This window comes from Rhodnius prolixus, unplaced genomic scaffold (assembly GCF_049639745.1).
Source record: "Rhodnius prolixus isolate KJV_2025 unplaced genomic scaffold, Rpr scaffold_14, whole genome shotgun sequence".
Taxonomy (NCBI): domain Eukaryota; kingdom Metazoa; phylum Arthropoda; class Insecta; order Hemiptera; family Reduviidae; genus Rhodnius; species Rhodnius prolixus.
The window spans coordinates 8,110,195-8,135,412 of NW_027411594.1; the positions used below are offsets into that span (position 1 = coordinate 8,110,195).

Consider the following 25,218-nt stretch of genomic DNA (forward strand, 5'->3'; position numbering starts at 1 on the left):
GTAAAATATAAACGAAATTCATCAAGTAGTTTTCGAGATATTTGAAGTTAAAAATGTCATTGTTTCAAACGGAAACAAACTTTAACTTAAAATATCTCGTTTCCTACTTGATAGATTTCTACTAAATTTTACGCAATTAAAGACAATATACGTCTCCATATACCAGTAAAATATAAACAAAATCTATCGAGTAGTTTTCGAGATATTTGAAGTTAAAGATTTCACTGTTTCAAATGGAAACCAACTTTAACTCAAAATATCTCGTTTCCCACTCGACAGATTTCTACTAAATTTTACGCAATTATAGACACTATACGTCTCCATATACCAGTAAAATATAAACAAAATCTATCGAGTAGTTTTCCGAGATATTTGAAGTTAAAGATTTCACTGTTTCAAACGGATACAAACTTTAACGCAAAATATCTCGTTTTCTACTCGATAGATTTTTACTAAATTTTACGCAATTATAGACAATAGATTACTCCATAAACAAGTAAAATATAAACAAAATCTATCGAGTAATTTTCGAGATATTTGAAGTTAATGATTTCACTGTTTCAAACGGATACAAACTTTAACTCAAAATATCTCGTTTTCCACTTGACCGATTTCTACTAAATTTTACGCAATTATAGACACTATACGTCTCCATATACCAGTAAAATATAAACAAAATCTATCGAGTAGTTTTCCGAGATATTTGAAGTTAAAGATTTCACTGTTTCAAACGGAAACAAATTTTAACTTAAAATATCTCGTTTCCCACTCGACAGATTTCTACTAAATTTTACGCAATTAAAGACAATATACGTCTCCATATACCAGTAAAATATAAACAAAATCTATCGAGTAGTTTTCGAGATATTTGAAGTTAAAGATTTCACTGTTTCAAATGGAAACCAACTTTAACTCAAAATATCTCGTTTCCCACTCGACAGATTTCTACTAAATTTTACGCAATTATAGACACTATACGTCTCCATATACCAGTAAAATATAAACAAAATCTATCGAGTAGTTTTCGAGATATTTGAAGTTAAAGATTTTACTGTTTCAAACGGATACAAAATTTAACTCAAAATATCTCGTTTCCTACTCGATAGATTTTTACTAAATTTTACGCAATTATAGACAATAGATTACTCCATAAACAAGTAAAATATAAACAAAATCTATCGAGTAATTTTCGAGATATTTGAAGTTAATGATTTCACTGTTTCAAACGGAAACAAACTTTAACTCAAAATATCTCGTTTCCTACTTGATAGATTTTTACTAAATTTTACGCAATTATAGACAATAGATGACTCCATATATAAGTAAAATATAAACGAAATCTATCGAGTAGTTTTCGAGATATTTGAAGTTAAAGATTTCACTGTTTCAAACGGAAACAAACTTTAACTTAAAATATCTCGTTTCCTACTCGGCAAATGTTTACTAAACTTTACGTAATTATAGACAATAGATGTCTCCATATACAAGTAAAATATAAACGAAATTCATCAAGTAGTTTTCGAGATATTTGAAGTTAAAAATGTCATTGTTTCAAACGGAAACAAACTTTAACTCAAAATATCTCGTTTCCTACTTGATAGATTTTTACTAAATTTTACGCAATTATAGACAATAGATGACTCCATATACAAGTAAAATATAAACAAAATCTATCGAGTACTTTACGAGATATTTGTAGTTAAAGATTTCACTATTTCAAACGGAAACAAAATTTAACTCAAAATATCTGGAAAACTACTAGATAAATTTATACTAAATTTTATACAATTATAGACAATAGTAGTCTCCATATATAAGTAAAATATAAACGAAATCTATCGAGTAGTTTTCGAGATATTTGAAGTTAAAGATTTCACTGTTTCAAACGGAAACAAACTTTAACTTAAAATATCTCGTTTCCCACTCGACAGATTTCTACTAAATTTTACGCAATTAAAGACAATATACGTCTCCATATACCAGTAAAATATAAACAAAATCTATCGAGTAGTTTTCGAGATATTTGAAGTTAAAGATTTCACTGTTTCAAATGGAAACCAACTTTAACTCAAAATATCTCGTTTCCCACTCGACAGATTTTTACTAAATTTTACGCAATTATAGACAATAGATTACTCCATAAACAAGTAAAATATAAACAAAATCTATCGAGTAGTTTTCGAGATATTTGAAGTTAAAGATTTCACTGTTTCAAACGGATACAAACTTTAACTCAAAATATCTCGTTTTCCACTTGACCGATTTCTACTAAATTTTACGCAATTATAGACACTATACGTCTCCATATACCAGTAAAATATAAACAAAATCTATCGAGTAGTTTTCCGAGATATTTGAAGTTAAAGATTTCACTGTTTCAAACGGAAACAAATTTTAACTTAAAATATCTCGTTTCCCACTCGACAGATTTCTACTAAATTTTACGCAATTAAAGACAATATACGTCTCCATATACCAGTAAAATATAAACAAAATCTATCGAGTAGTTTTCGAGATATTTGAAGTTAAAGATTTCACTGTTTCAAACGGATACAAACTTTAACGCAAAATATCTCGTTTTCTACTCGATAGATTTTTACTAAATTTTACGCAATTATAGACAATAGATTACTCCATAAACAAGTAAAATATAAACAAAATCTATCGAGTAGTTTTCGAGATATTTGAAGTTAAAGATTTCACTGTTTCAAACGGATACAAACTTTAACTCAAAATATCTCGTTTTCCACTTGACCGATTTCTACTAAATTTTACGCAATTATAGACACTATACGTCTCCATATACCAGTAAAATATAAACAAAATCTATCGAGTAGTTTTCGAGATATTTGAAGTTAAAGATTTCACTGTTTCAAACGGATACAAACTTTAACGCAAAATATCTCGTTTTCTACTCGATAGATTTTTACTAAATTTTACGCAATTATAGACAATAGATTACTCCATAAACAAGTAAAATATAAACAAAATCTATCGAGTAATTTTCGAGATATTTGAAGTTAATGATTTCACTGTTTCAAACGGATACAAACTTTGACGCAAAATATCTCGTTTCCTACTCGATAGATTTTTACTAAATTTTACGCAATTATAGACAATAGATTACTCCATAAACAAGTAAAATATAAACAAAATCTATCGAGTAATTTTCGAGATATTTGAAGTTAATGATTTGACTGTTTCAAACGGAAACAAACTTTAACTCAAAATATCTCGTTTCCTACTTGATAGATTTTTACTAAATTTTACGCAATTATAGACAATAGATGACTCCATATACAAGTAAAATATAAACAAAATCTATTGAGTACTTTACGAGATATTTGAAGTTAAAGATTTCACTATTTCAAACGGAAACAAACTTTAACTCAAAATATCTGGAAAACTACTAGATAAATTTATACTAAATTTTATACAATTATAGACAATAGTAGTCTCCATATATAAGTAAAATATAAACGAAATCTATCGAGTAGTTTTCGAGATATTTGAAGTTAAAGATTTCACTGTTTCAAACGGAAACAAACTTTAACTTAAAATATCTCGTTTCCTACTCGGCAAATGTTTACTAAATTTTACGTGATTATAGACAATAGATGTCTCCATATACAAGTAAAATATAAACGAAATTCATCAAGTAGTTTTCGAGATATTTGAAGTTAAAAATGTCATTGTTTCAAACGGAAACAAACTTTAACTTAAAATATCTCGTTTCCTACTCGGCAAATGTTTACTAAATTTTACACAATTGTAGACAATAGATGTCTCCATATACAAGTAAAATATAAACGAAATTCATCAAGTAGTTTTCGAGATATTTGTAGTTAAAAATGTCACTGTTTCAAACGGAAACAAACTTTGCCTCAAAATATCTCGTTTCCTTCTCAGCAAATGTTTACTAAATTTTACGTAATTATAGACAATAGATGTCTCCATATACAAGTAAAATATAAACGAAATTCATCAAGTAGTTTTTGAGATATTTGAAGTTAAAGATTTCACTGTTTCAAACGGAAACAAACTTTAACTTAAAATATCTCGTTTCCTACTCGGCAAATGTTTACTAAATTTTACACAATTGTAGACAATAGATGTCTCCATATACAAGTAAAATATAAACGAAATTCATCAAGTAGTTTTCGAGATATTTGAAGTTAAAAATGTCACTGTTTCAAACGGAAACAAACTTTGCCTCAAAATATCTCGTTTCCTTCTCAGCAAATGTTTACTAAATTTTGCGCAATTATAGACAATAATAGTCTCCACAAACAAGTAAATTGTAAACAAAATCTATCGAGTAGTTTTCGTGATATTTGAAGTTAAAGATTTCACTGTTTCAAACGAAAGCAAAATTTAACTCTAAATATCTCGTTTTCTGCTCGACAGAGTTTTACTAAATTTTACACAACTTTAGACAATATACGTCTCCATATACAAGTAAAATATAAACAAAATCTATCGAGTAGTTTTCGAGATATTTTAAGTTAAGTTTTTTTTTTTTATTATTATTATGCAATTCTAAATTACAAGATAATTCAATTATATGAAAAAGTCATATGGGTGTTCTTGCGAGTTTCTTTTCATGTGAAAATAAAATTAAACTGTGGCATAGTATTCGAAAACGATCTTAACTTAATCTAAGCTTTCTTGAAAATTGGGAATTTCATTTTTGAATATTTTGTCGGCGTTTTTTTTAAATATCTACCTATGATTAATATTATTTCTATAATAACATTAAAAAAAGAATGAATAATAATAAAATATGAGAAAATAATAAAAGATTTAGAAGAATAAGTGGAAGGTATTGAAACACCATTGTTAAATACGCTTTGACCAGCTAATTCGTTCCCATTGGACGAGGGCGTGACTATAACTAGAGGTGGGCGTGACCCACCCACATCCTGCCACCCTACTACATTGTGATTGGCCACTACTTTGAACGTAATTATATCAATGAAATAAGTAATTTAAAAAACTTTGTCCAACATTTCTCCCATAGGTATTTGATAAACTTTCGAATTAAGCAAGAAAAAAAAAATCCCTTTATAAATACGATAAATTATATTTCTTTTGGTATAATACTTCATGTTTTTCCCAATTATCGTTTTATAGAAACAAAAAAGTTGAGAATTCATATTGATTAATCGTAAAATAGATAAAATAGGAATGGGCATATTGTAGATTAGTAAGCCGCCATTAAATAGGCTGTAACCTTCTTTATACTCCACCCTGTGAAGAACTCTGGTGGTCATTTCTGTAAACATAAACTCAGTTTCTATATTCACACTTGGCAAACATGCCTCACTAGACTTATATAGGACTATCTTACACTCATATTTAACCGTGTTTACGACTCACTAGACTTATATAGGACTATCTTACACTCATATTTAACTATGTTGAGAGTCATTAGTATCATATAGTACTATCTTACACTCATATTTAACCATGTTGACGACTCACTAGTCTTATAAAATACTATCCTACACTCATAATTAACCGTGTTTACGACTCACTAGCATTATATAGGACTATCTTACACTCATATTTAACCGTGTTTACGACTCACTAGACTTATATAGGACTATCTTACACTCATATTTAACCGTGTTTACGACTCACTAGACTTATATAGGACTATCTTACACTCATATTTAACCGTGTTTACGACTCACTAGACTTATATAGGACTATCTTACACTCATATTTAACTATGTTGAGAGTCATTAGTATCATATAGTACTATCTTACACTCATATTTAACCATGTTGACGACTCACTAGTCTTATAAAATACTATCTTACACTCATAATTAACCGTGTTTACGACTCACTAGCATTATATAGGACTATCTTACACTCATATTTAACCGTGTTTACGACTCACTAGACTTATATAGGACTATCTTACACTCATATTTAACCGTGTTTACGACTCACTAGACTTATATAGGACTATCTTACACTCATATTTAACTATGTTGAGAGTCATTAGTATCATATAGTACTATCTTACACTCATATTTAACCATGTTGACGACTCACTAGTCTTATAAAATACTATCTTACACTCATAATTAACCATGTTGACGATTGACTACACTTTTATTAGTCCACCTTATTTAATCATTTTGACGACTCACTAGACTTATATAGGACTATCTTACACTCAAATTTAACTTATTTTACATGTAACCTATTCATTTATTGGTTTATCATTTTGTCAATTTATCTACTAAACATCTCCATGTTAGTGAAGTAAGTATTTTTGAGCTACTTCTTTGCTACACCTTTGCTGTTCCACTCTGGAGGAACCTCGTTTGGTAGGACGTTCCTGGATTAGCAAAATCTCACGTAAGGCTACATTGCTCAGTTAATTTGTGAGTAATTGTTTTAGTCTTATGTAAAGATTACAGTAATTTTCATTTTATGTTACATTGAACCAACCCTGGATTTACTTGCTACATATAAAGTAGGCGAATACTACTTTAATGTAACCTTCTTATTCAACTTTTTGAACCGACTTGGTTATTCAATACGGTAGTTGTTGTAGTGTAATACATGTGTGGGTAAAGTATATCTATATTACTATGTGCATACATCATTTAGTAAATACATGGAATTATATACAACTACAGTTAGTGATGGAGGTTTTCTTGATACTTGTTATTATTAGAACATGAAAATGGGTAGATTATTGTTGTAGAATATAGTCTACCGTGTTTGCAGTGGATGATACACCCAGATCAGAGAATCGGTGACACTAATTAGCATGGCTGTTTACAGTAAGCACGGTAGGCATCCTGGACAGGATGGCATGAACGTTAGAGCTCTGTAAACAGTCACAATGTAGTATGTATGTGTCACAAGCGAACTGACAGACAGATGGACTTGCTACGCACATGCCAACCGGCCTCCTACACTAATTTGCTATCCTAGTACCAAGGGAGTGTGGGTTTATAACCAAACATGCTTTTCATAACCTCACGTACACACACTGATCTTACACATAATACCATTGAAAATTATCTGTAGTTTGTTGATTATTACAGACTTAACTATTACCAAAAAGAAAGTGCTCGTCTATGCGTGGCGCTGCTATCACCGAAATTTTGTTTTTCATATCTTGGCACCAGTAACATAACGAAGTACATCAACTATCATTTCGATCTATCAAATAAATTGGTTGGCTCTTGTAACGGGTTTGACGTGTTTTTCAAAAAAATAAAATCCCAGTTTTTCGAACGTTCGTAATATTTTCACAGTCACAGTACTTGAGCGAAGACCTTTATACGTAGCTTAATATTTTATTTGACTGGCACTGGTTACTTACTTCTTTTCGTAAACTTTAAAGTGAACCACTTATTAAAACTTTTTGCCTTATTACTAGTGACTTTTAATACTCATTTATAGCCTAAATTAGCCTAAATAATAATCGCACTAAAAAAGTTAAAAATGATGACCTGATGTGTAAAGTGATAGCTTACGCTCCCTACAAAAAAAATATATATTATATATATATATATATATATATATATTTACCAACTCTCTGGTTAAGTCCAGTAGCACTTTGAAATATCTATATTTATTATAGGAGCTATTGGAATGAGTAAAGTTTCTAGATTTCCAGGAAGTAAGAGTATGCGAGTTATGTGTCTGTCTGTATATATGTATGTGCAAAGTATGACTTTTATGTATTATGCGAAGCACGTTCACATAACCTCAAAGTATCTTTCAAGTTTCTGTACTTAGTTTTAGCATCATATACAGAGAACTTACTGGACAGGAAATTCTATCCATGTAGATGTACCAAGTTTTACTTATATCTTATTAAAGGTATTTTATACCTCTAGTGTTATAATAATATTAATAACAACTGGGAAAGAATTAACTGAGTTTGTTAGCGTATACTGGATTCCGGGTTCGAATCCAGCTGCTATTTCTTAGAATTTTTCTCTTCCTAGGTACTTCTTACAGCTCCTAGGAAATCTACAATGTTGTTTGTAACAGGAGTAACACTGCCCGGTAGGAATGATGCTAATTATATCAGCTGTTGGAGTCGCCTTAAATAAAAATAATAATAACAGTAATAAATCCAATTGTTTCATTGGCTTTAATTTTATAAAAATCAAATGTGATTGGATGAGATAATATTGACATTTAAGATTGGCACGATATATTATATTTGGGCGTTATGGTTGGTCCACGCCCAACGTTATCATCTGACCGCAGAAGAAACTAATTTGGAGCGTCATCGTATATATAATTCAATTCTGTCTTCATATTATCACTTTTATTATTTACTTTTATTTTATATACGTATTTGGACGTATTGAGTCCATGCATTGCGTACTCTCTTATTTCCAATTTCAGAAGTAAAATTGGAATTTTACTGAAAATTACTGAGAAGTTATTTTTACTTTTAGACGATTTTCCTTTTTGTACGGCTACATGTCTACATTTTTTTCATTTGAAACAAGAAAATAGGATAACCCGAATTTTCTTTTTGTCTCTATCTAAACAACCGTTTCAATATAATTGCAGATTTTGTTCCAATTCCAATCAGCTCTCAAATTCTTACCTTTGTTTTGGGAGAGAGCGGAATGTATCCTGTTCCACAGTTAATGCAATGGTTCAAGAAACAATTCCTTATCCTACAGTCATAAAGAAACTTCAGCCTTATCCTGGATCTTCGCCGCTATCGGGGGCTAAGTGAGCCCGACTTTTACTTGAAGGCCTACTGACTGTTATAGCCTTCAGTTAGCTCGGACAAGTCAGTGTATGTATATAAATGGCACCATCAATGTGTTAATTACAATACTAACATCAGCAGATAAGCTTACATGTTACTCTGTGCGAATGTGTGTACATTGTAAGATTTTGTGTCTGTATGCTGGTAAACATTAAGATTACGAAAGGTTGAAATCATTAAGGTAATATGTACGCCCTAGTTATACTATTGTGTGTCTGTAGGTATGAATGTATTATTAGCACAAAGGCACTTATTACCCTTTTACATACAATGTATGTATATACGTACACTTTCATATTCATGTGCTGGCAATATCGTTCCATCTAAAACCACAATTACATACAAGACCACACTTATATCTACACACCTAATTTGGGCACATGCGCAATATATAACACCTACAAATATTCATGGCTGCCCTTAGAGTATTGTGATGCAGCAAACACTCTGTGTAATTGTGTCACCGTGTCAAGCATTCCCTCTCGCCCAACAGGATAATCCTCATTAAAGACAAACCTAGCTAGAACTTAGCTGTAATAATTTTTATTACAGCAGTTAATCTTGCTAATTTTATTAATGCACCAATAAAACTATGTAAATTTACTTTATAACAACAATTACTAGTAAAACACTAGCCCAAGTTCAGTTTTGTTGAACATAAAGTTAGTAATTACAATTGAGTAATTGTTCTCCAGGCTAAAATTACTGAATTAGATTAGTAAATTATTTCTATGCGTAAATTTAGATCATTTTAAGTGAGACTCAAGCGAGACGCAACACTATTTGCGACTTCCGTTTCCGGTCGTGTAGTTTATCGCGTAGAACTTCCTGCTTCATGAACCTTACTCACAAATTATGTTGCGTAAAAAACAAAATTCTTATTACGTATGCCATAATACCTTCCCTAGTTGTAGGTAAATCAATTACTGTTATTAATACTTATTAATTTAAGGCAACATCCACATCTGAGGTCACCGAAACAACTTCGGCGCCCGGAACCTTCCACCTTATTGCACTGTCCGTCTCCGTGCAGCGTTCGCATTTTTGTATAATCTAACCGAGGTGTACAATTCGGAAAAAGAGTTACATCTTTAATTCGATCGCCATTATCAACAATTTCGTCATCTAGGAACTCCTTCCTCTTCTGAATCGATATCGCAATCTCCTCTGAGCAATGAACTCTTTTTTTTCTTCACCGTCTGGAAAAATCAAAGAAAATTAAGAGAAGAGGAAAAATAATAATGTTCTAATGAAATTTGAAAAGCTTATAAGTTTTTTCCCTAAACAAGAAGAATAATATGACAAGTCTAGCACTTTAAAATAATAATACTTTAATCAAGAAAGCAGTGGTAACAGCCGCCATTACAGTCACCGGATTGTAACAACAGCTGAGCGTAACCTTCTCACGGATTATTATATCGCTCAAGTAGCACATCTCTCTAACATAGCCATTGGTAAAGGCGAATACCCTTAGAAGAAACGTCTGGAAAAATGATTCGAGTTATCAATAAATATACCCAGAATCTAGAAGTTTAAAATATTTTTTCTGACGTTAAAAACATTTTACTTAAAACTTAAAACATTACTTCTTTTTTATCACTTCGTGTTAGGGCTAAATCTATATGATTTCTTTTAAAATGATAATTTCTTTCAAAATCCACTAATTAAAAACACTGAAATTCAATATTTACAATTATTGCACATTCATTTAGTAGTTAGAACCTAAATTTAAATTCAATATTAATTAAATTTAAGTTAGTTAAATTGAATAACCAACTTGCATAAATATCCAGACATCTTAAGATAATCTGGGGATGTTTTAAAGGAAAGTTCCACGGTTTGACTAACTTCTTGAGTGCTTTCTGATGTGAGATATGTCGGAGCGTTAAAATGGGGGAAACTTCATTTCGTCATACGACATTCATATTACAAACAGGATAAGGAAGTCGCAAAACTTATGCACTACTAATAACTTACTATTGTGTGACACACGTACGTGTAATGTGATAAACTTTAATACTAGATTTGATAAGACCTTTTAACTACAAAGTTTAATTTATGTTAATTTCGTTATCACCAAATCACAGGTTATGTGCTGATGATGTACTTTGAATGAACGAAATCACAAAAAAAAATGTGATGTCACTCTCCTGATTATGGGACAGAACGGGAAATCAGCAATTACCAGAGCTTGTTTAAACAAGATAGAGTTAATAACTTTCTGCCAGAATCATCTCCTGGAAAAGGGAAGGAACATCTCCTCTTCATCGATTTCAAATCGGCGTACGATCCTGTTGACCAGAAAAAGTTATATAAACAACCGTTAAACTTAGTCCTTTTATGAAGAAGTATAAGGATGTGGCGAACGCGATGAGGTTTACCTCCTGATCCAGTCCAAAAAGGCTGAATGGAGAGCTCTAACTTGCATTTGTTACGATTCGGCTCTAGCCAAAAGCATTGGGAGATTCAGGTAGTTTATACGTACATAGGTATTTCTTCTGAAAACTCTAGCCTAGACAATGACTACTGGAAACCAAATCGAATCTTAAAACCAATTTTTGGAAATCGGCTCTTATAATAATAATAATAATAAGGGAAGGGATTAGCTATGCGGTTAGCGTACTGGACTCCTACGCGGAGGTCCCGGGTTCGAATCCAACTGCTGACCCTTAGATTTTCTCTTCCTAGGAGCTTCTTACAGCTCACTGTCCGGTGATGGACAGTATTGTCTGTAACGAGAGAACACTGTCCAGAGGCCGGCAGTGCACTGAAAAAAGCTCCGGGCGCCAATAACCTTAGAAGTTGACGCGCCTTAAATCATAAATAATAATAATCATCATCATCATAATCATAATTGAGAAAAACGTAAAATCAAGGAAATTTTAAAAATTTAAGTTCATAAAAGAAGTAAATTAAGTTAAACAAGAAATTTGGCCGAGAAAAGCGAGTCGCGTTAGTAAGGCTTAGAAAGATTTATTACATCTTAGGGTAAATTTTAATCTTAGGATAGTACAGATGAAGTGTATGGTGGGTAACTCTATATTGGAATGGAGGATTCAGGAGATGGTGGAAATTTTAGGATTGTTCAATATCCTGTAGACCACCAGTGGGCTGTTCTACTGAGGAGAGCCGTGAAAATGTTGAACAGGATGCTGTTGGATGTGGGTGGGGAAAAGGGGAAAGTAAAGATCAATTTTGACCAAGAAATGGAAAGAGAAAAGAATTGAGATGGAGCATCTTCTTCTCAAAGAAAAACAAAAAGAAGGGATTACGCCTTTTAAAGAAGTACAGGAATATGGAAGAGTAGAGAAATAACTTAGCACGACCACTACTAAGTAGCAGTAGTGGAGGCTAATTTAGTTAATTAAAACTTTTAGTAAAGTCTGGTTATAGTACGAGGAGGGATGAAATAGGAACGGTGCAACTGAGAAAGGGATACAGTTTTCTTGGAGAAGGAGCCAGTCCTTTAGTAAGTGCCGAGGACGGAAGGATTAGGATAGAGCAAGAGCAGCGTGAAAAAGGGGCGGAGTTTGTTGAACAAGTGAGACACTAGTAGAGATGATTTCCTGCTAAGAGTGAGTGCTGGTAGACCTGGCCGACTGGAGAGGATGAAGGGTGATTTCCTGGTTTGAGTTAGGTGGAAAACCAACTGCTTCTCTCCCCTTTTTTTAAAAAAGGAAACTCCCAAAAGCTTGGCCGGGGATGCTGAAAAACAGAAGGAAAAACCAGGCTGGCTGACAGGCACTTGAAATAATAACAAGCATCTAGAACTTCACAAGCTTTTCTTCAACTTCCCTTTCCCCCTGCCGCCTTTTCGCACTGTTGCTTCCTACATTTATCCCTGACTGGCGATGCCTGCAAAAAAAAAGGAAAAGTTTTAGTCGAAAAAAGCGGGGGGAAATATATCGCTGGCGGCACTTTGGCCTCGTCTTAGAAAGAAACCCTTTAAAGACCGTTAGAGATGTTGATGAATACAACCAAGTCTTGTACTTAGTTACTTAGTCTTTTACTTTGATTTAAGCATTTATACCCAACCCACCAAACGGAGTGGAGACAACGGTTCAGATAACTTCATAAATCTCTTCCATCTAAACATGGTGGACTTTTTTAAAGTATTTCCTCTGTCTTTTCTTTTCTTATCAACTTGGAAACAAAACTAAGTCTGTTGTCTTCACTTAATTTTAATAGCTAAGCGTACCATGTCCATTCTTTGCAAGTAAGAATAAAGTCCGAATTTTCGAAAATGATTTGAGTTAAGTCCGAAGTGCTGAATAATAGCCAGCTATTTATATAATTTTCCAGGATTCTCATTCAGTCTAAATTCAATACAGAGGAAAAATGAGCTGTGAATGATTTAAAGCACAGGAGGCCAGCAGGTATATTTGTAAGATAATTTGTTTATTTCCTAATGGAACCATCTGACTTACAATGTAAAAGTAAAGTAAAGTAATCGACCATTTTTTCAGGCGGGGCGTCAATTAGGTGTCGCGGACGGAGACGACTAGCAAACATACTTTACTGTAAATTTCTCATATTAACCATTAAATAAAATCTAAGGCCTAAAGACCGGGAATCGAACCCATTACCACAATGCATATTAGCTTTACTGGTCTCGCCTCTAACCGCTCGGCTACCGTGGCGTCTGACTTACAATGTATTAATAATGAACTAAAACACATTTTTGAAACATCAGAATCAAAAATATATTCTTATAACACTTACGTAACAAGAGTGAAATGTTTCTAATTTGGGAAATCTGTCACAATTGTTGATAACGCTTTTCCATCTACATTCACCTGCAAGCCGTTTTATTCAAAAATGAAATCTACTATTCTTTGATTATACTTGAACTTAGCGGTTGAAAATCTGTATCATTGTGTTGTTCAAATTACGCGCATTGCGATCGTTCTGTAAAATATAATTGAAAGTGTTGAAAAACAAATACGAGTATCTCACTAATTGAATAAATTAAATATTATTCAATCATCTCATAATTGTTATTCTATTATCTCTGTAAATATGTATGATTCAATAACCAAAACAATAATAATAATTAATTATTATTTGACTTTTCACTGCTAAACGTTTTTGAAGTCTGCCCAAGCTAATAGATATACATATAATTTTATAAGCGGCCCGTAGGCTTATAATGAATTCCCCAAGTGGCTCCCAAGATCATTTGGGTCAGCTCAGGACGATAGAACCTATGCAACCATCAGAGTTCAAAAGGTCGCCAAACCACTGCTCTCTCTCTGGCTTACTCTGTATGGATGACGATTCATGTAGAAATAGTTTATAGTTTCAGTTTACACTATTTAGTAATTATAGTTTAATTATCCTAATCAAATCTATCCGCTGGTGCCTATTAATTTACTAGCCCACTTTTATCTGGTTCTACGTGTCTATGCTCATCAACATGAAAGAACCACTTTCAGTCGAATGATTTTGTCCACAACTGTATTAGACACATTCTGCTATACATCATTTTTGGAGTTACAGGCATCACAAATCTTTAGAACACAAAATTTTGTTTAGCAGAACAAGACATTCTTTTTTCCAAATTCTGCTTGTTCTTCCAAACCCTTATGAGATCATTATTTCCATCATTTAATCATTCTCTTGGTAATCATGATTGATGCAAGTTAGAAGGGAGTGAGAATCAGTCCATCATTCAAGGGGTGAGCTCACCCACTACACTATCCCAACTTGTACCTCCTTCATGTAATAATATCTCACACATATCATTGTGGTTTTCATTTTATACAAACTTTTATTTCTCTTAAAGGAACCCTATGTTTTATTACATTTTTTCTTTTCCTCATTTTCTTGGCATTTTATACTTCGTTCTTGTCTTGGAGGTTGTACCATATATTTTAATGAAGTATTTGTTATTTTTTTTAAAAAACACCCATGTTGGTGCAGAATGACCAACCAGAATTCTAAAAAGATTTTTTAAAAAAAACTTTGAATCACTTTTTTAGAAATCACTTCAAGCAACCGGGCTTTCGCGGGGAGGCCCAAGAGAGTCCTTCCTTCTCCGATTATTGTTTGATTTAAAATCATATTTTTTCTTGACCATTACTTTGAATTCCGCTCTCATTTTTATTATTATTATTTATGATTTAAGGCGCGTCAACATCTCAGGTTATTGGCGCCCGGAGCTTTTTTCAGTGCACTGCCGGCCTCTGGACAGTGTTCTCTCGTTACAGACAACACTGTCCATCAAGGGACAGTGAGCTGTAAGAAGCTCCTAGGAAGAGAAAATCTAAGGGTCAGCAGCTGGATTCGAGCCCGGGACCTCCGCGTGGGAGTCCAGTACGCTAACCGCATAGCTAATCCCTTCCCATTTTATTATTATTATTATTTTTTTTTTTTAATTGAAGGCGTCACAACATCTGAGATTATTGGAGATTTTTTCAGTCTGTACATTGCGCTGACTACTGATCCATCTAAAAAAAGTTTTCAATGAATTAAACAACTTGATAAACTAACACTGTTGTGTGCTCATGAACACGTTTTCTTGTAAAACAAACGTAATTTCTCATACGAAGATAAAAAAGGAATCCTGGAAAATGATATACCGCGTTAGAAAGCCCACATTAGACAAGGAAACTTTTACATAAAAAGTGCCTGGCACCTAGGTCTGATAATGATCACAAATAAGGGCCTAATGAGTTTTCTTCAAAAATTTTCGATTACTTTTATTTTTCCCAGGTATTCCGGAGGAAGATTGAGGCTGTATGGAGAAAAAGTTATGCTTCAAAATGGTGTCAATTTTTAGAAAATGTATCTGTCTTTCTGTAACCGTGTCATCAGAATCGAATTCGGACTAAAACATTCTGAGTAATAACATTTTTATTGGAAAAAAATTAAAGTGGCGTCACTCAAGAACAGTGGAATATATGAAGTTGGCCAATACGTCATTGAACTCCACTTTAGATGTACTACACACTGTAGGCCTATGGACAATACTTACTGCTTCACCCTGTATACATACGATTACGATTGAAGCATTAAATAAAACCATCTAGGTGGAGCCATGCAAAGCTTATTTCCATGGCAACATTGATAAATCTGTAAAAATCTAAAAATATTGCAGAAAAATAAAAATACTTAAATTTCGAATAAAACAATGCTTTCATACGGGTCATGTTCGATTAACTTGAATAAATCCAGCTAGAGAAGCGTGCACAAACATGCACAAAAAAAGATTATGATTGAGAGAGAAATAGCGATTGAAGGAGAGAGAGAGAGATAGATAGGGAGGAGAAAGGGAAACGCTTTTCATTGGCAGAGGGAGTTTTCCAGACGATCGCATACACAACCAACACAAATAACAGTTTTTCTAAAATGAAAAAATAAAAAACAAGTTCTTTATGTGGCTTCAGAGCTCTCGCTAATCCTCTGGTGTTAGTACTTGCGGTAACACCGCCCTAATTACCCCACTTTATTGTTCGCCGGGCTTTGTAAAACCCTTTATTAATGTGAAATTTGTTAAGGCTTACGGTTGGAATAAAAACAAAAAACTGGTCTATGGAGGGGAATTCTACATGGGCAATTTTACCACAGATTTTCTGGAATTTTATTAAAAATATTTAATTTTCAGTAAATCTATGCAGGTGTGGTAAAAATGTGGATTATACAGAAATAACACTTTAGTGGCAAGCTCATTTATTACAAGACTTTTAAAAAAAATAAAATAAAAATAAGAGGCGTCAACAACTAAGGTCATTGGCCCCCCCCCAGAGTTTTTTTTTCAAAGCACTGCCGGCCTCCGGACAGTGTTCTCTTTTTTCACTGAGACAACACTGTTTGATGCAGTAAAGTAGAACTTAAAATGAAGTTAGAACTTGTACTGGTTTCTGGACTTACAAATTTTGCTCCGAGTTCACACACGGATGCAGAGAGGAATGTTCTGACAAGTAAAGTAAGTAATAGGATGAAAAATTCTTGCCAGTTTCAGTCATTATAAACTATGCCGAGCTTTCGACCCTAGGGACTAGGGTCATCTTCGGGGCTAATTTACAATATACTGTTTTACATCATTAGAGGGTTGGTGTGTCTTCTGTCTTGTCTGTTCATGGACACTGATTCGATTGGCTTTCGTCTTGTTCATTATTTTTGGTGACTGAATCATAGTTTCAATAGGATGAAAAATTAATACCAGTTTCAGTCATTATAAACTTTATTATGCCGGAGCTTTCGACCTAGGGACTAGGTCATCTTCAGGGCTAATTTACAATATACTGTTTTACATCATTAGAGGGTTGGTGTGTCTTCTGTCTTGTCTGTTCATGGACACTGATTCGATTGGCTTTCGTCTTGTTCATTATTTTTGGTGACTGAATCATAGTTTCAATAGGATGAAAAATTAATACCAGTTTCAGTCATTATAAACTTTATTATGCCGGAGCTTTCGACCTAGGGACTAGGGTCATCTTCAGGGCTAATTTACAATATACTGTTTTACATCATTAGAGGGTTGGTGTGTCTTCTGTCTTGTCTGTTCATGGACACTGATTCGATTGGCTTTCGTCTTGTTCATTATTTTTGGTGACTGAATCATAGTTTCAATAGGATGAAAAATTAATACCAGTTTCAGTCATTATAAACTTTATTATGCCGGAGCTTTCGACCTAGGGACTAGGGTCATCTTCAGGGCTAATTTACAATATACTGTTTTACATCATTAGAGGGTTGGTGTGTCTTCTGTCTTGTCTGTTCATGGACACTGATTCGATTGGCTTTCGTCTTGTTCATTATTTTTGGTGACTGAATCATAGTTTCAATAGGATGAAAAATTAATACCAGTTTCAGTCATTATAAACTTTATTATGCCGGAGCTTTCGACCTAGGGACTAGGGTCATCTTCAGGGCTAATTTACAATATACTGTTTTACATCATTAGAGGGTTGGTGTGTCTTCTGTCTTGTCTGTTCATGGACACTGATTCGATTGGCTTTCGTCTTGTTCATTATTTTTGGTGACTGAATCATAGTTTCAATAGGATGAAAAATTAATACCAGTTTCAGTCATTATAAACTTTATTATGCCGGAGCTTTCGACCTAGGGACTAGGGTCATCTTCGGGGCTAATTTACAATATACTGTTTTACATCATTAGAGGGTTGGTGTGTCTTCTGTCTTGTCTGTTCATGGACACTGATTCGATTGGCTTTCGTCTTGTTCATTATTTTTGGTGACTGAATCATAGTTTCAATAGGATGAAAAATTAATACCAGTTTCAGTCATTATAAACTTTATTATGCCGGAGCTTTCGACCTAGGGACTAGGTCATCTTCAGGGCTAATTTACAATATACTGTTTTACATCATTAGAGGGTTGGTGTGTCTTCTGTCTTGTCTGTTCATGGACACTGATTCGATTGGCTTTCGTCTTGTTCATTATTTTTGGTGACTGAATCATAGTTTCAATAGGATGAAAAATTAATACCAGTTTCAGTCATTATAAACTTTATTATGCCGGAGCTTTCGACCCTAGGGACTAGGGTCATCTTCGGGGCTAATTTACAATATACTGTTTTACATCATTAGAGGGTTGGTGTGTCTTCTGTCTTGTCTGTTCATGGACACTGATTCGATTGGCTTTCGTCTTGTTCATTATTTTTGGTGACTGAATCATAGTTTCAATAGGATGAAAAATTAATACCAGTTTCAGTCATTATAAACTTTATTATGCCGGAGCTTTCGACCTAGGGACTAGGTCATCTTCAGGGCTAATTTACAATATACTGTTTTACATCATTAGAGGGTTGGTGTGTCTTCTGTCTTGTCTGTTCATGGACACTGATTCGATTGGCTTTCGTCTTGTTCATTATTTTTGGTGACTGAATCATAGTTTCAATAGGATGAAAAATTAATACCAGTTTCAGTCATTATAAACTTTATTATGCCGGAGCTTTCGACCCTAGGGACTAGGGTCATCTTCGGGGCTAATTTACAATATACTGTTTTACATCATTAGAGGGTTGGTGTGTCTTCTGTCTTGTCTGTTCATGGACACTGATTCGATTGGCTTTCGTCTTGTTCATTATTTTTGGTGACTGAATCATAGTTTCAATAGGATGAAAAATTAATACCAGTTTCAGTCATTATAAACTTTATTATGCCGGAGCTTTCGACCTAGGGACTAGGTCATCTTCAGGGCTAATTTACAATATACTGTTTTACATCATTAGAGGGTTGGTGTGTCTTCTGTCTTGTCTGTTCATGGACACTGATTCGATTGGCTTTCGTCTTGTTCATTATTTTTGGTGACTGAATCATAGTTTCAATAGGATGAAAAATTAATACCAGTTTCAGTCATTATAAACTTTATTATGCCGGAGCTTTCGACCTAGGGACTAGGTCATCTTCAGGGCTAATTTACAATATACTGTTTTACATCATTAGAGGGTTGGTGTGTCTTCTGTCTTGTCTGTTCATGGACACTGATTCGATTGGCTTTCGTCTTGTTCATTATTTTTGGTGACTGAATCATAGTTTCAATAGGATGAAAAATTAATACCAGTTTCAGTCATTATAAACTTTATTATGCCGGAGCTTTCGACCTAGGGACTAGGGTCATCTTCGGGGCTAATTTACAATATACTGTTTTACATCATTAGAGGGTTGGTGTGTCTTCTGTCTTGTCTGTTCATGGACACTGATTCGATTGGCTTTCGTCTTGTTCATTATTTTTGGTGACTGAATCATAGTTTCAATAGGATGAAAAATTAATACCAGTTTCAGTCATTATAAACTTTATTATGCCGGAGCTTTCGACCTAGGGACTAGGTCATCTTCAGGGCTAATTTACAATATACTGTTTTACATCATTAGAGGGTTGGTGTGTCTTCTGTCTTGTCTGTTCATGGACACTGATTCGATTGGCTTTCGTCTTGTTCATTATTTTTGGTGACTGAATCATAGTTTCAATAGGATGAAAAATTAATACCAGTTTCAGTTATTATAAACTTTATTATGCCGGAGCTTTCGACCTAGGGACTAGGTCATCTTCAGGGCTAATTTACAATATACTGTTTTACATCATTAGAGGGTTGGTGTGTCTTCTGTCTTGTCTGTTCATGGACACTGATTCGATTGGCTTTCGTCTTGTTCATTATTTTTGGTGACTGAATCATAGTTTCAATAGGATGAAAAATTAATACCAGTTTCAGTCATTATAAACTTTATTATGCCGGAGCTTTCGACCTAGGGACTAGGTCATCTTCAGGGCTAATTTACAATATACTGTTTTACATCATTAGAGGGTTGGTGTGTCTTCTGTCTTGTCTGTTCATGGACACTGATTCGATTGGCTTTCGTCTTGTTCATTATTTTTGGTGACTGAATCATAGTTTCAATAGGATGAAAAATTAATACCAGTTTCAGTCATTATAAACTTTATTATGCCGGAGCTTTCGACCTAGGGACTAGGTCATCTTCAGGGCTAATTTACAATATACTGTTTTACATCATTAGAGGGTTGGTGTGTCTTCTGTCTTGTCTGTTCATGGACACTGATTCGATTGGCTTTCGTCTTGTTCATTATTTTTGGTGACTGAATCATAGTTTCAATAGGATGAAAAATTAATACCAGTTTCAGTCATTATAAACTTTATTATGCCGGAGCTTTCGACCTAGGGACTAGGTCATCTTCAGGGCTAATTTACAATATACTGTTTTACATCATTAGAGGGTTGGTGTGTCTTCTGTCTTGTCTGTTCATGGACACTGATTCGATTGGCTTTCGTCTTGTTCATTATTTTTGGTGACTGAATCATAGTTTCAATAGGATGAAAAATTAATACCAGTTTCAGTCATTATAAACTTTATTATGCCGGAGCTTTCGACCTAGGGACTAGGTCATCTTCAGGGCTAATTTACAATGTATCGTAATATTTTACATCATTAGAGGGTTGGTGTGTCTTCTGTCTTGTCTGTTCATAGACTGAATGTGATCAGTTTGTGTGTGATATGTGTTTGGTTGTAAGGAAGTCAGTGTTGCCAATTGCCAAGTATTTTGCAGTAAGTTGGCCGTGTATGCTGTTTAAATTGTAGAAATGATATACTCGTACATATCTAAGACAGAAAACAGTCTAAACTTCAAAACTGACACCAATATAACACAGTGTAAATATGTTCCACAGCCCTGAAGATGACCTAGACTAGGGGTGGGCAACGTGCGGCCCGCGGTCCGCTAGCGGCCCTTTTAACATTTTCCTGCGGCCCGCGGCACAAAACGGCAAATAATAAACATTTAAATCATCAAATATTTCAAGTTTTATGTTAATAAAGTTTGGTAATTTTGTCTAGTACAAGTATTGTCTCAGGGTTCAAATCTTATACGATTTCGTATTATGATTCGTATTAGTAATCCGCGCTCTTTCTTTGTATGATCACCCGACTTTTAGTACGCCATTTTTACACCGACACAAAGCGTATTGTCGCCGACGAAGCTGCGGATTTTCGCTTCTTCTCTAGTTATTTATTTCATGGTGATATATAAATATGAATGCAATTGCATTATTTTTATTTCGTCTGGCTTTTAATAGAAAAAATGATGAAGGAAGATATGAAGCAATTTCATAGAAGTAACTAATGCCGTTTTTTTGTTGATTTGTTAATAAATTTCATTTTCATTAATTAATAATATTAGTATTATGAATAAATAAAAACAATTAATAAAAAAGAACCCAAAATAAATATAAATTAATTCATTAAAAAAAGAAATGTATATACTGCGGCCCTCGGTAATAAACCAATAACCTTTTGCGGCCCTCGATAATAAACCAATAACCTCATGTGGCCCTTTACAGAAAAAGATTGCCCACCCTGACCTAGCCCCTCTAGGTCGAAAGCTCGGTATAATAAAGTTTATAATGACTGAAAATGGCATTGATTTTTCATCCTATTGTAGATTTAATAGTTACTGAGAAAAACTTTACCAAAGAATTGTCCTTGTTGTTGTTAATTGTGGCGCCTAAACCCATGAACCGATTTTTATGAATGAAGGGGTTACAGTCTAGCAAATTAAAGTAAGAATTAAGAAGGGGTTTCAAAATTTGGAGTTTGAAGACAATTTGTGGGTTCGAACTCTGAGAACAGCATTAAGAGATAGTCTGCCCAGCGAATTCTCTTATTGTTTCTCTGACTAACAATTACAATTATACTTGAAATAGCAATTTACTTAGCTAGACTTTATTTGTAATAATCCTTGTAAATTAAGCATTTATTATTTTTTTTAGGGGTTTTAGGGGTGCAGAGGGAAATCGCCAGAGAAGGAGGGATTCTAGCTTAGCGTTTGAGAATGGGTTTGGAAGTTTAATACAGCATCTGCGCTAAATGGTTATAGCCTAAAGTGGGGTTGGCGGCAGTCTTGAGGTCTGTTTAGCGGGAGTTAGAGAGGAAAACGGGCAGTTAGTGTTTCGCAAGGGGTACCGGCTATGGTGCGGCCGGCTCTTCCAATCCAGGCTTAGCCCTGGCCTCTCATGGTCTCCATAGATACGGTGTATAAGAGCGGTGCCGCTGTAAGATGATTCACAGCGGCTTATTGTTTCCCAGAGATAATATTAAAGCCCCGATTGACGGGTAAAGAATCTAAATGGTTCATTGATTCCCAGAATGTTTGCGTCGCTGGCTAAGGTACTCTATACAGGACGCTAATCCAAGATATACTCCAGGGCAACACACTTCTAGTCTCAAGATTTAATTTCACGTTTCATTAACTAATTGCTAGGTAAAGGATACCGATATCTTAACTTTCCAAAGACCTAGCTGCGACTCTAATCTTATCTTCAGTTTCCCAGTCAAATATGTCATTTAGATTAAAAAAAAAAAAAAGGAAGTCAAAAGGTTTTAAAAATTGATTTGTCTTTAGATAAAATGTGCGGTATGCATAATTCAATTTTTGATTTCGAATCGAAAATGGCTCCTAAGATTCATTGTATATGAGTAGTTCTAAAATTTCCATTCGAAATTGTTTTCCTTGGGAAAACCGCTTGGGAAAGTCAAAGATATTGAAGTCACTTACTATTCCATTCTAATTTAAAAGTAAGAAAAATACCATGAGCGTGTTCTTACCAGGTTCTCTTCCCCCAAAAACCTCTTTGGGAAATCGGAAAAATTCAATATTAACTTTTTTTCCAGTTCTGTATCCAAACATCAACAGCCGTCATCCCACTTTCCACTGAAAAATTTCTAAAAAGTTACTAAATTTAATTATTTTTCCCGCAAACCAAGAGCGAAATATTTCCTCTTTTTCTCTTCCTGTCAAATGAATCCATTTAATCCAGGATATATTTTTATCAACAAGATAAACTCTTGTCCGATAGATTTGATGAGATTAATGTTTATTTTACTTAACCCAGATGGATTTTATTTTAAAATAAAATAACACAACAGAAAAAGCATGTAAAACCACTTAAAAGTTTTAAAACAAGTAAAAGTGCATTTAAATGAAAATTGTCAAATAAATCTAATCTTGGTTTTACAGTTTAATAAATGCATTTATTGTAGACTACTTACGCACTATCTTCTTTGGAAATTCATTAAATCAAAGTGAAGTAAGAGTATTGCCCATTTCACTTATAATGTTATTTTAATGCATTAATGGCCAGTTTTCTACCTGGGACTAGGTCATCTTCTGGGGTGTAGAACATACCTAACAGAAGTAGATTACACTGTACACTGTAATTCGGAGATATAAAAAATAGTTTATACAAATCATTTACCTTATACTTATTAATAATTGTAACTTGTTTCCTAATGTTGGTTATTAACCTTAAATGTTAGCATGCCTTTGGTCATGACATGACTGTTTCAAATACTGAATGGTAGGTTTCAAAATGTTCTTGTTTGTGACAAGTCAGTGTTGCCAAGTGTTTCAAAAAAACGGTTTATTTTGAATTATTTTTTTGGTTATTGGGCGTTTATGTTTTTAGATAGTTAGATTTGTTTATTTCCTCTTAGTGTGTGATGGTTTTCCGTGCTATGTAAGGAAAGTGCTGTAGTGTTCTTTTTTATTTTTGTATCATACTAGCGTTGGCAACAGTTTTTTTATTTTTAAATACTGGGTTGATTCTTTGCCTTTTCCAGAAAAAAGTCTCGAGACACACAGGCAGAGCAAGGAAAGTATTAGAAATCATTTACATAACTAAGACTGGAAAACAATTTAAATTCAAAAACAGATGCGAACAATCTAAACAACATTTAAGCCAGCTTACTAAAAAAATACACAAAAATCTTTTACTCTTCAACAATCTCTTTGACATTGGGCAACACTGACTTGTCACAAACAAGAACATTTTTAGATCGACCACTCAGTTCTTAAGCAGACAGGACTAAAGACACATCAACCTTTAAGACTATGTAAATCAACCCATTATGTAAATCAATGTTACCATTATTAATAAATATAATAATTGTTGAAAACTATTTCTTACATCACTGTAATCAGAGTTGGGCAAAAATTTAATCAATTAAAAAACAATTGAATTAAACCGAAATTTAACTTTAATCATGATTAAAATTAAAAAATTTAATCGGCCAAATTTAGTTGATTAAAATTAAATTCACTTTTAATTTAATCGGAATTTAATCAATTAAAATTTTTAATCATAACTAAAAATTAAGATTAAAATTAAAATTAAATAATCATAATTTTAATTGATTGAATTAAATTCCAAATTTAGTTTTAATCACTTTGGACGATTAAATTTTTTAATTTAATCAAAATTTGAGAGATTAAATTTTTAAAACTAAACATTGCCAATGGTTAAACCAGAATCGGACCAATGCATCTTTATTCCGCCTAGCTGGTGCCTCTTCACTATCAATATTATCACTTTTCCCAAACTTGGCACCTTCATTCTACCAGTCTGGTGACTCATCAATACCATGTTAGTGACTCTCAAGACTTATATAGGACCACCTTACACTCACATTTCACCATGTTTACCACTCACTAGACTTAGATAGGACCACCTTACACCCACATTTCACCACGTTTACCACTCACTAGACTTAGATAGGACCACCTTACAATCACATTTCACCATGCTTACCACTCACTAGACTTAGATAGGACCACCTGACACACACATTTAACTATCTTAACCATTCACTAGACTTAGATAGGACCACCTTACACTCACATTCCACCATGTTTACCACTCACTAGACTTTATATCTTCTAAAATTATAGATCTGCGCACAAAATAACTGTAGTTTGTAATTGAGAAAAACAAAGTGTATAAGAGAAAAAAATTCCATACCAATACGTGGTTCACAGTGGGAGATATAGAACGGCCATAATTTTACAGAATTTCATGACCCAAAAAATTTTCAATCCTTTATATCTTCTACCTTTTTAGATCAGTGCACAAAATAACTATAGTTTATAATTGAGAAAAACAAAGTGTATAAGAGAAAAAAATTCCATACCA

The 25,218-nt window shown here is 33.5% G+C and overlaps 1 protein-coding gene and 1 long non-coding RNA gene across 3 annotated transcripts in view; both read right to left on the bottom strand.

Moving 5' to 3' along the window:
• The window catches only part of LOC141451801 (fasciclin-2-like), a 383,077-nt gene that overhangs the window by 326,792 nt on the left and 31,067 nt on the right, over window positions 1-25,218 (bottom strand). The window lies entirely within an intron of this gene.
• On the bottom strand, window positions 7,647-24,162 carry LOC141451800 (uncharacterized). Of its 2 annotated transcripts, XR_012457107.1 has the most exons (7): window positions 23,506-24,162; window positions 23,300-23,435; window positions 22,856-22,961; window positions 13,495-13,680; window positions 11,154-12,627; window positions 10,958-11,063; window positions 7,647-9,971 (listed from the first exon to the last, which is right to left on the bottom strand). It is a non-coding gene; the product is annotated as an uncharacterized lncRNA (long non-coding RNA). The 2 variants fall into 2 exon arrangements; XR_012457106.1 differs by lacking the exon at window positions 7,647-9,971 and having other exon boundaries at window positions 9,981-11,063.